The sequence below is a fragment of the Chroicocephalus ridibundus genome, chromosome 6 (assembly GCF_963924245.1).
Source record: "Chroicocephalus ridibundus chromosome 6, bChrRid1.1, whole genome shotgun sequence".
NCBI lineage: Eukaryota > Metazoa > Chordata > Aves > Charadriiformes > Laridae > Chroicocephalus > Chroicocephalus ridibundus.
Window position 1 is genome coordinate 7,925,047 of NC_086289.1, and position 12,636 is coordinate 7,937,682.

At 37.5% G+C, this 12,636-nt stretch overlaps 1 protein-coding gene across 1 annotated transcript in view; it reads left to right on the forward strand.

The window, feature by feature from the left end:
• The window catches only part of PDZD8 (PDZ domain containing 8), a 64,972-nt gene that overhangs the window by 7,486 nt on the left and 44,850 nt on the right, over positions 1 to 12,636 (forward strand). The window lies entirely within an intron of this gene.

Consider the following 12,636-nt stretch of genomic DNA (forward strand, 5'->3'; position numbering starts at 1 on the left):
CAGTAAACAAGACCAAACCCCGGAATATTAAATATTTTCATTTTTTCAAGGGTGCTACATGTGTAGAAGGAAGCTTTTTGTAGTGCAGAGCTTTTTACTGTCTTTATTTTGGGAGTGGTCTATCTCAGACATACATTGTGTCTGGAGGGTCTATAAATACATGTTTCTTCAGATTAAACTGAAGTATGTCATACAAAATATGTATGTAAATCTCCTTATGTAGGTATCGGGTTCAAAACCTATTTGTTCTAGGCGTTTTGAAACCTTTTAGTCTTCTTTCCCAGCTCAGCACTTCAAGGCTTTCACACTGGAAAGATCTAATTCTGAAAGAATGCCAGTTTGAAACTTGCCCATTATAAAGTCAGATTTAATGAATGATCAGCTACAGATTGGATATTTCCCAGTATACGGGTGACATTCTTTTCAGGTTAAGAGTGAGCCTTTTCCTATGATTAGTCAAAAAATGTTACATTCTCTTTTCTTACCTGCAAGGGTGAGGACCTAACACAGCACTGACTTGAGATGGATTAGTGGAGAAACTGGGAGACCAGAGGTATAATTAGGAACAACAAAAAAAAAAATCTTAATTGGAGGGAGAAATGGATGAAGACATAAAAGAAAATAAGTTTTTGGTGATTACTGTTTGCATTTGCTCTAGATATCACTCCCATAAACATTAAGGTTAATTTGTGTGACAGGAAAATAAAATCTCCTTCAACTTTTCTTACTTGAAACAGTATATAAAAGATTCTCTGTGCAATAATAATGAAAATTACCTCACTTAACACCTTTACTGCTTTGTATTTAAAAATTATTCTTGATCTTAGTCCTGCAGTGAACTTCTTTCATGTGGATAGTGAATGAAAGCTCTGAAAAATCTGATCAGATTTATTTGGTACTTCATGGCGTTTTGCGTGCAGTAGCATTGGGACTTTGCATTTCTGTTCATCTGAACTCTGATCTTGAACATTTAAGCTGATCTTGCTGCTCAGTGAGAACCTTTCTTTTTATTCAGTTGTCGTAATTTGTATAGCGTTCCATTCCGTTAAATAAAATATGAAATAAGTAGTAGTGCTTTTTATTTTTTTGAAAGGTAGCTGATTTCAGAGTAAATATAGGGCATATAGAAGTTAATCACATTACTGAGCATCTAACAAATGTCCGAGTGTGGCTTTCAGCCTGTCTGTTGGAGAGGCAGGTGTGTTCAAGCGCTAGAGTTGGGCTATTCTAAATTGCCTTCTACAGGCTGTATTATGACTTTTAGTTTCTGTGCGTAGCATGACTGATGTTCCTTACCTGTCACACAAAACTGAACGCTGGATTTTCCTTGAAGGAGATTACTCCAAGGAAGAGAGGCACAAAATTTACCTATAAGAATGGGTAGCTAATACACCTCTCAGTAGCTCATTTAATGTCAAAGTGTATGAGTCTCTTGTAGAACCCGTTTCATATATATTAAGCTTATGAAATAGTTAATCTTTTTATTAGCAAGTGATACTTGATCAGAAAGCTCTGAAGTAAGCAGCCTGGGTAAGGACAGTAGGTTTTAGTAATCAGTGTGGTAGAACAGTGTGGTGCTCCAGTGACGGCAAAGCTTAGTCTCAGGCTGCCGATTTCACTGCGGGAGCTAGTCCTTTCATGTTACTGGGTTTCTATGGAAAACTGCTTATTCTGCATTCCTGCAGAGATTGCCTGAAGTCACCCGATATGCTCCTGTGTTTACAGTTCATGTTCACACTTGTTTGATTTAAAACTGTTTGAACATTTGATTATTCTTGATGTTACCGTTCCTTAAAGAATAGTGAAAGACTTTAAATTTAAAACTTCTACCATTAATAAGCTTTATTGTCTAAAATGAGTATGGAGAAAACATCACATACCTGTGTGGATTGTTCATTTAATAGATAATTTCTGCCACCCTAGTCGGGTAAAATCCATTAATTGCAGAACTGCAAAAACCTTTGCATGATAATCTCAAATGGTGCTTTTGTCCAGAAGAGAGCATTGATCCGCTATTATAAATGTGAGCTTGGAACAATTAGCTTTTTGAGCAGGTTCCATTCTGAATGATACATGAACATCAATATTTTTTATAATTAAGAAAAAATGCTCTATGAAAGTGTTTCTTTTGATATTTGAGGATTGGAGAGGGCTTGGTCATAACAGTGGATACATTCTCATTTTGGAAATGAGTCTGGATGCCAGTTTGTGTGAAGGAGATTTGGAGGTCATTATTTTATAAACATTTGTCAGGTTAATTGTGACATACTCAGATGAACACAGAACTTGGAAATAATTTCTTTGAGTAGTTTCTGTTGCAGTCACTGAGTTTCTGGTTAAACTAAAGAATTTACTGCTGGAATAGTGTTCATCTCGGCTGAGAGACCTGAGAAAGATCCAGACAAGTTTTGGAAGCTTTTCCTGTTATTATTTACCTCCACTGTTTAACAAATGGCAGTTTGTGAAGTGCACAAACCAATCAAATCTAGGTTAGAATTCAGACCTTCACGATGTTCAGTGATCCCAGCCAGCGTATCTGGTAAATTAATGAAAAAAAAAAAAAATCTGCAAAAAAGATGCAGTTGACAGATAGGTTTGTGTTGCAAAGAAAGTTTCTCCAGTAAGTTAGAGGTCCCAACCAGCTGTGAAATAGTTGTGTATGTGGAGTCATGGATGCGGGTGCTCCTAAATCGCTCTCCCCAGCAAGCTGGGTATATGCAGTGCTGGGTTTGGTAGCTCAAATGTCTGCATCACACCTGCCCCAAGCCATGTGGGTGCATCTGCCTCCCTAAGCGTGCTTCTTAATAAGCCCTCTGGGGACTTGGGAGTGTGTGTCTCTACTGCGGGACCCAGCTGGAGCCCAGCAGCATTTTAGACCTATCTGTGGCCATATATAACTATGAAAACTGCCAAGGAGATGCTAGGTGTAGCAGAGAAGAAACAAAAGAGAGGAAAAACCTATTTTTTATGAGGTGAGAGAAAGGCAGAAATTGTTTTCAACTCTGTGTTGGGCTCTGGAGACCTACTTTGTGGGCATTTTTTCCCCCCACTAGCTGTTGTCCTTCATTTTAGCCTTAAAACCACATGGGAACAACTTACCTTTATAATTTCTTAATTCCCCTTTCAGCTTGCAGCTGTGCTAGAGTTCAGCAGAAGGGTCTGTGAGGAGAAGCGTACCCAGCCCTCTCCATTAAAGCTGTTCTGTGTAGTGGAAAATACTGGGATTCTACTACAGCAGTACAGTTTTCACATTTTTGAAGACTTACCAGATGTCATAAAAATCTGTCTGCAATAGAGTGTATTACAGAGATCAGCTGATAGAGTTAATCAGACTGTTACACATACTCACAGGCAGTAATTAATTGCCAGATATGACTAGCATAAAATTAAATTAGAATAATCACTTGGGAATACTTTTTTTTAGCAATTTTGTGTTGCTTTTACTGTAAAACTTACAGGGACAATTTGAGATGTAAATTTACAAAATTATTTCTTAATTTCTCTGCAGATTTTTAAATTATCTCTGAATATCTAGTGGAACTCGTAACACTTACATATTTGTTCCTGACTCTTTTAACTTAGTCTTAGTGCTAAGCTTCAATATATTTTCCTGCATCAGTTTTAATGGTAACATAGTTATGAAAAGTGCCCATTCAGAAGCAAATGTGTACAAATATTACAATCTGCTTGTGTAATGGCATTAAGTACAAGTTTGTGTTTGCCAGTGTCACTGAAATTAAGATTCTAATACTACATATGCTTTAAGTGATGCTAAAACCTTGGAAAAATATCCTCTCAAATGATAGTGTATTTTAAATGTAAGCCATTATGTAGTAAGAACTAAAATGGAAATTTACTTGAATGTTACTTGTGTAGTAAATGACTTAAACCATCATTCGTGTTTGCCTGAGCTAAAATAGGAAGAGTAGAAATTGAAGATCATGGACTTGCAGTGACATGGCAGAAGGCTTCATGGTGGTGTTCGAATCACCACTGTGAATGATCTGGCTTAGTGAATAATTCCCAAGCAATTAAACAGTGGAAATGATGCAGTGTAACTCTGAAAACTTCAACAGTTTGTATTTTTTTTTTTAAGAATAATTCTGCATACTTGCTAACAAAACTTAATGCAGTATGGTAGAATAAACAAAACAAATTCTAATGTTGCCAAGCAGCGAGCCCAGTGGATTACAAGGGGAGGTGGGGTGGGAACAGCAATGTTAGCCAGTGGTATTGTTTTAGAACAATACTACAAAAACACAGATATTTTTTCTTTTTTTTTCCCCCCTTGTTAGTCTGAAAGAAGGGCAAATTAGAGACAATATCCAAATTCATTACGGGGATGGTGGGAGCAGATTATAGTAATTTGAGCATCTGCTTCTTTCAGACGTAATCACAAGTCCCAACTGTAACTTGCCATCAGTGATGCAGGATTTGCAAAGTGCAGGAATCCTTCCTGGTAATTAATCTCACAAGCTGTATTTGATTGCCAGCAGTGGTGCCGCAGGTCATATCTAGGCTGAGCTGCTGTGTTATATGATCCTGTCGGTTTACAGCAGGGGCCCATTAATAAAATGCTGTGACTCACAAATGGTGACACCTTTGCTTGGGCGACAGTTGGCAAGTGTAAGCCATGGTGTGTCCCCATCAGTGCCCTCCCTACCATTGCAGTCTGAATAGCTGAGCTCTCTGTAAAATAGATCCTTAATTACTGCTGTTGGCAATTTTAAGGTGAACTGTCAGTCATCTCAGCTTTGAAAATGGTATTACTAATCCTGAGCTAGACTGTCTCTACCACTTTGGGAAACTTTAAGGGTGTGAATTGGACCATCTTCTGCTTGTCAGAAGTGATGAGATAAATGTAGATTGAGGAGAAGCTTCTGTAGCTCCAGCATTTTTAAAACTAACTGAAGGAGTGAGGATAAACCTTGGAAAGCTATCATGTCTAGAATTCAGAACAGATACAAATATTTTTTCACATTTGGTTTACAACTGTCAGACTTTTCAGCAGTGAGACAGCGATTTTCTGTCTAAGAGGATGTTGTTAGTTCTTGTATAGACAGAGGCTAGTGTTTAGAGCAGAGGACTGAAACTTTTGAGCTCAATGAATGAGTCATGTATAGAACTTAGACTTTTATTAGAACATCAGCATTGGTTTTTCTCTGACCAGGATTGCAGAGAAATGATGTTTGTAGAGAGACTTGAGACCTCTTTATTTACTGGAACCAATCTCTAATCCAATTGCTAAAGGTACAGTTTTGTGGTGGCTTGGGTTTATTTGTTTGGTTTTTTTTGTTGTTGTGTTTTCTTCCTGCTGATGTTCTCCTTGAATGCCTAAAAGCTGGTTGCTGCACCACAACGGCCTCTCTTCCAGCTCCGCGTGAACAAGAGCATAGTCTGCATCTTCTGTCCCATTTGGAGCAGAGCCACAACGATTCAGGCTTCCTGGTTAGACAGGGAAATTCTGTCTTTGTCCTGTCTGAGACTGAAATATAGCAGGATTTTGATCTCTTTCTCTTAATTTGAACCACCAGTTGCCTTCAGCTAGGTCACATACAATTTATAAAAACCCAACACATGAAAACTCAGAGATCAAACAGGCATCGACTGCACTGACTCAACTAAGCTATTTCAGTATTTGTGGAATTTAGAATTTGGGAAACTAGTATTCTTGAAATGCAAAAAAGTCTGTGCGTGGTCAAATTGATCTTGCTTGTGCAGATAAGAAAGTAGTTTTGATAAGCCTGTTTCAAGGTTTCTTTTTTACCCCTGGCTAGTCCAATACAGACAGCAATGACAAATCCTTAAGACTCTTGTTGCCATAATTACAATGATTTCTGTCATGTAAGCAGGAAAAAATATTATATTTTTGGAAGAAGCTACTTGACTATTTACATTTGTTCTTTTATTTGTTCTTGTAGAATGGGTTTTAAAGTTTTAAAAGTGTTTCTCTTGAGTGTCTGATTCGAGATACATTTCAGAGGTACTGATATCGCCATAAGAAAGACTATGGTTTAAGAATCTGGAAATGTGTGAAACATCTTTGGAGAAAGAAAAACGAATAATAAAATCTTTGCTTTTTTTATGAAGTCTTGATTTTAAAAGTGACTGTTCATATATTGAGAACTTATGTGTATGAGCCTCCCACATGCCTGTGGCAGAATATTCTGTAACACAGTGGGTGGAGTGCTAGAACTGATTTGCAGTTTTCAATAAAATTTCCTAGAAAATAAACCTACTCTATAAACCTACTCTCTTATGGCAATGTTTTTCAGGTTGTTTGTAAGCTATATTTTTATGGGTGTAGGTAAAGCTGAAATTAGTAGATTTCTATACTGAGTAAGAGTATAGTTTGGATTACTAAAGTCCCTTGAATATGAAAACTGACACGGTTCTGCAGCTTTGTTCTGTTGTGAAATCAGTGGAAGCTGGAGAATTGGTTTTGCAAAATCTACAGTCATGGTACTTTTATTTTTAAAGTACTCATTTAAAAAAAAAAGTTACTACTAATTTTTTTTTCAAAATAAGGATGAGTTCCATTTTTATATCTTCAATGTGAAGAATGATATAAGCTGTTTGCATTACAACACCTAACCCTAACAAGCTCAAATGTTGGCTGATAAATACTTACAAAATCTTATTAATGTGATCATGCGTTTTTAGGAGTGGGTTGTAATATTTTAGAATTTTTGTATAAGTAAACGTCATCTTAAATTACACAGAATAGAGGACTTTTTAATGACTTAAAATACCGCTTTTTTGAAACTTACACACTTTGCAAGTGTATGACTTGTATTTCCATGAATCCTATAAAAAGGGCAATCTGAAAATGACTGAATTCTCTTCTGTTGTTAGTTGAACCTTTTGAGTACTCCCAAAACTGAAAATAAATTCAGCAGTTACTCTTTCAAAAATATTTTAGATACTAGAATCTTCAAATACAGTAGCATTTACGAAAGCAAATTGATGCTTTACTAAACACAGTCTGACTTCAGATTTTGATTTAATTTTTACTTAGAGGGTAAACAAAATTCTAAGACTTGCAATGTATACAAAGTAGCCTTATGCTAAAGATGCATTTTTAGCTGGTGGGCTCTTCTGAGATTTAAGGTCTCTTTTTGCCTTGCTTATTAGGATTTAAATGTTCAGTTAATGTAACTCATTTAAAAAAATTCATAAACCTGACAATGTTTACTCTTTATGGCAGTAATTAGTGCTGGAATTCATGTAATACAAGTGATTAATGTGGTCTTAAACAGATATCCAGTAACTTTTAGGCCACTTTTAGCTATCAAACTGCTTTATAAAACCAGAGAATAATTTAAAACTTTTCCCAGACCTTATTCTAGAAAAGCGTTCTCACTTCTTAGCAAAAGCTCTACAAAATCGTAGCCTCTTCCTGCGTTTATGAATGAAGCCGTAAGTCTTTCTGCTCCTCCAAGTAGGAAATGGAGCCCTGAGAGCTTTTGAAGTTTGTTCCTGTCTGTGTTTAGCTCTTAACATTTATTTTTTTTTTACCATGATTCTGGATATTCTTAACAGATGCAGTGAACAGAAACACATAAGTGCTTGGTTATCTTTGGCCAGATAAATTGATTCCCCCCCCAGTTCTTAATAGATTTCCTCATGCAACTAAAAATACTGTAGTTAAGTAGATACTGATAGGAGCAGTTAATTTACGTAATAGTTTAATTAAACTAAGGTATAAAAGACTCCTGTCCTCTTCTCTGTTAAAAGTTGGCTAAAGGACCACAAAACAATCATCCCAGAACAGTGAATACAAATTAATGTGAATGTGGGTCAGGCACTTCTAAAACTAAACCACTGAATTACAGCCTTGTTCCAAGTAGGTGAGTTCTTCCTCCACAGAACTGGCAACTGGAAGGAATAGCAGCATTAATCAGGGGTGGAAAACACCCAAAGTGAGGAGAATAAACTTGATCTGTTTGGGTTTGGTTTTTATTCAGATGTGATTTTGATCCAGACTTTGAGTGGTGGTGGTGAGGGGAGAGCTGAGTCTGAAATATGGCATGAGCGGAGTTAGTCTTTCGTATGAAGGGGCTGTGCAGGCTGCGTGCAGCGGCTGGAAACATTTTTGTCTTTGTATGTGGAAGATCTCAGTATTATGCTACCTTTAGTATAACTTTAATCCTGTATATTAACTAGCTTTATCTTAATTATGTTTTAGTATAGTAGTCTGACCTAATTTCTCATGTGAAATTACTTTTTTTGCTGTTTGCATCTTGTGGTATTTGTTGAGAAACACTTTTGCTACTCGACAGTTTCTTTTAAATATTATTTTTGTAGGGTTTTTTTTCACTTGCTAAAATTTCATGTGAAGTTTGATGGCTATTCCTCTTCATATTCGTATTAAGTTAAAATGCTGTTTTTTAACTAATATTTTCTTAATGATGGGCCATTTGAATTGTAGATTTTTGGACAAACAAGCTGATAAATTTGTGGAGGGAGACTGATAATTTAAAAACAAATTGAAAACACACTATAAGCATCTAATATAAGGCAATTTTGAAGACTTTTGTTAATGGCATGCCATATCCAAGCAGGGGTTTTGGAGGGGGGGAGGAGGTGTGTAAGTTGTGTGTGTTCTTATGTAGCTACGATGTGCCTATTTTGTTCCTCTGGAAAAGATGAAAAGTTTACAAAGGCTTAATAAATATAGTTTGAAAGACAGTAAAATCTCTCCCCCATAAAATCTGCCTTCTGATAGTTGTTTAGTCTAATTTCATAGGTTTGGAATTGAAAAGGCAGGAGGCTTTAGGATATATGGATTGAGTTGGTGTAATCCTGGTTCGTAGGTCAAGGGTTTGTGACATGAGCATGAATTTTGACCTTGCTGAATAAGGACATGGCAGTGTTAGACCTCACTTGAAAGGGGGGGGTCTAATATAGTTGCAATGAAAATCTGCCTCGGAGAGCCTGGTAGCAGCTCAGCAGTGTTTAGAAAGGTACTATATTTCTTGTAAGTACCTTTTGGTGATATTTTCTCAACTGTTGTGCTGTCAGGAGCAACTCCCAGGTTTCCCCATGCCATTGTCATGGCTTAAACGCTTTTTCTCGGGCTGCAGCACTGAATGGACTGATTGCAAACCACTTGTTGTTTGTTTATTCTCCACTGATGGAGGTCCACCAATATATGTAACTAACTCTTTTGATTACCGGTTAAAGTTAAGAAGCTGAGAATACTGAATGTTTAAAGATCTAGACAGCCAAATAGAAACCACTTCCCCCGCTACCGTTGTTCAGAGTTTGCAAAGTGAGAGCCTTGATTTTCCAAGAGCATCCTAGCAGAAGCGACCAGATCCTGGGATGGCTGCTGTGATGAGGGCAGAGACCAGCTGAGATTAACTGAGGCGTTTATTTTGCTGTCAGGATTTCTTTAGAGACTTTTGAATAGAGGCTTACTGGTAGGCTACACAAGCTTTTTTTTTTTTCTTCATTAGTGTGATGAATTTCTCTAAGGCATTTATTTATTGGTGGACTTTTGCTCTTTAAAGATGGACCAAACATTAGAGGTTAGAAAATACACTGTTAAAGCCATTACAGAAGTTACAGCAAGGCTGTTTACATAAGGTATTTAATAAAGTTAAGTTCTACATTATAATAACAAACACAGGATGATAGGAAACTTATCTCTCCTTTGCATAGGGAAGTTTGGGACAGGAAGATACTGAACCAGCAAAGATATTGTAGTCTGCAGGGTTTGGGAATAGAGTTCATATCTCTTGTCTTGTTCACTGAATTATGTTATTGGCATTATTAGCTAAAAGCCTACTCATGGTACTTTAATACAATGAAATACAGCTTTGCTTTCATATTAAAAGTGTGTTTTGTTGTCCCTACTGTAAAGGCTTTATGAAACAAACTTCACGATTACATTTTGTCTAGTGGCATGATAGTTTTCAAGGAGGAAAATGAGACATTGCAGAGGTGGGGACTCTGGTCTCTCTGCAGAGAGAAGAACGTCCCTTGCTGTTGTGCTGCACTCCTGCTGGACCAAACGCAATTGCAGCAGCGATGGCTTCCTAAGAACGTGCTCCTCGGAGTGCCTGTCATTGGTGTCTGTTTTTAAAAGGCAGGGTAGCTCCCAGGATTCCCCTACCCTGGGGAAAAAGATGGGAGACCCTGCGATGCCTGTTACGTGCGTGGGCTGCAGGTTGCCAGCGTGTGGATTTGCAAGACCAGGGATCAGAGTCTTGCTGTGTCACCCACTGTCACCGTCGGGGTCCATATTCATTCACTGCTTCTCAGTAGGAAAGTCTTCCAAAGAGATTTGGGTTATCTTGTACTTAAATAATCTGTCAACAGTTCACTTAACTAATATATAATTGAAATAGTAATTTGTCCAATGTTTAATTTTGGAAATGTACAAACTCTCAGTAAATTACCTTAAATAAATACGTACTATGTTGTAAAACTGGTAAACTTCAGGGCAGCACTTAAATGTTACAAATGCATTTAATGTGGGATGTTTAGCTATTTGTATGTTTCTAAAGCCAATGGAAATGTGTCAGGCTGTTTTGCTAAAGATTTTGCAAATTAGTTTCAGTGGTAAGAATGTGAACATAAGTGCTTGTTGTAAATTAAAAATGTTGTTGAGACTGTGTTTAATCCCATATTTGTAGAAAATTTAACTAGTGCTACACGAAGTCCAGCATGTACTCTTAAGTGTTTTGCATATTACTGTATATAACAATTTTAGAATTGTTTCCTCCTTAATTCATTTTTATATTAACTTTAGAAAAAATTGAAAATAGAAACAAAAATTATAGTTAACATTATGTCTTAATTAAGCAGGAAAAATGGCTTGTTTTGAGGATTACTTCATCATTCCATGCTGTAACAAAAGACTGTGGTGTGTGCTGTGCTTAACGCTTTGTTTGGAAGTTATTTGAGAGATGAGATTTTTGGTTTGAATATGTAGATAATATGTGTGCATCCTTACTGGAATATTTTAGTCAGTTATTTTGTATTTTTTCTTTTGTTCTTGCTTATTTTCAATATTGAAAATAGGTTTGTCCAGGTTTGTGTTTTTTGTTCAATAGCCTGCAGGCTGTTCTATGGTGTGTATAAGGGAAAGGAGTCATCAATACCAACACTTTCAAGCCTGGTGTTTGCAGAAATTCAGAGAGGTGACGGTGAGCTCTCTGGTTACCAGGGTGGTACTGGATCCAATTTCTTTTTCTGTTCCTACCTCCCAGAAATCTTGTTTCAGTAGCTCCCCGAGGCTCCTGGTGCTGCTCATCTTTACTTTGTGGTTCCCATGGAAAGCTATTTGAATAGATTTTTGGGGGAACATATATGGACAATTGCTGGTACTATTTGAAAAATTGTTTATTTGTGCTGAAAAATAATTAAAAAAAAAGAAGTACAAGTACTTACTCATTCCAAACTTGGTATTATTTTTCAGTGTAGTTGCCTAACTGATCCTTTTTTGCCTAACAAAATGAGCCAAATATGTTTCTAAGGCGGGGGAAAATAATTTGTAAAAGAAAGAGGATACCTTTGCTTGTCCTTAAGGTGAGAAGTGCGTGGGGAGGTGTCAGCTGTGCTGGCTCCGGGTGGCTCTGAGTGGGAACTTGGCCAGGCCCTGAAGTGACAATAAGTCTTAGGAGTTATAGCGGGGTCATCTTGGTGGCATTTTCCCCACTCTTGTGATGCTTATTATTCCTCTAATAATTCAAGAACTATAAGGAAGATTATGAGCAAAATAACCCAGTTAGGACACACAAAAAACATATTTTGGGTTGGTTGTTTACTGGTATACTCAAGCCTAAACCATGGCCAGAGTGATTTAATCGTTTCATATTTTTCATCCACAGACTTAAATACTTTATTCAATTTCTGTATATTTTTTAAAATTTAATACTTTGACCAATTTCAAAACTGTTTTCTTCCTGAAGGATTTAATGAGGGAGAAACTTGGAAGCAAATTAAAGTTAGAAGTTGAATTGGATTTCAGGAAAATAGCTGGAGTGTTGAGTTGTATTTATTCACAAGGAGAACAAAAGAAATGTCTTTCTCATGGGTCTACGAGGCTGCTGCTTGTACAGAAACGCAGTGTCTTGAGTCGGAGCGCCGGGCTCCCTCCTGAAGAGTGTGCCGACAGTTAAAGGGCGCTTAATTATTTATTTGAATTTGTGAAACTCTTCAGTTCAGATCCATGTGACTGTTTCCTGAACATATTGTGATCTCGGAATGTGACAAGCAGATGCCTCTGTTGGTTGAGCAAACGGCGCTTATGAAAGACTTCTTTCTCATGAAATGGCAGATCCATCCCGCAGGCAGTGGGGCTCGTGTCCTGCTATTTGTGAGTCTTCTCTGCAGAAATAATCCCTGGGAGGCCGTGCCAGTGAGAGGGGATGGAAACCGAGGCATGGGGCAGCGCTAGGAAATGGGAGCAATAAATAAAAACAGAAAGAAGGAATACCCTGCAAGTCCTTTTTCAAACGATTTACTTTAAGGCTGGTGCGGATTCCACGATATTTTTCCATTTGCAGGGTTGTGGCCCTTGCTGTTAGGCTCGCATGTGTGTGTCTGCCGTGTGATGGGGCTGCAGCTGCACGGCCTCTCCCCCTCCTTCCTCCCCTCAGATCCCGGCTGTGTCCGACACCCAAG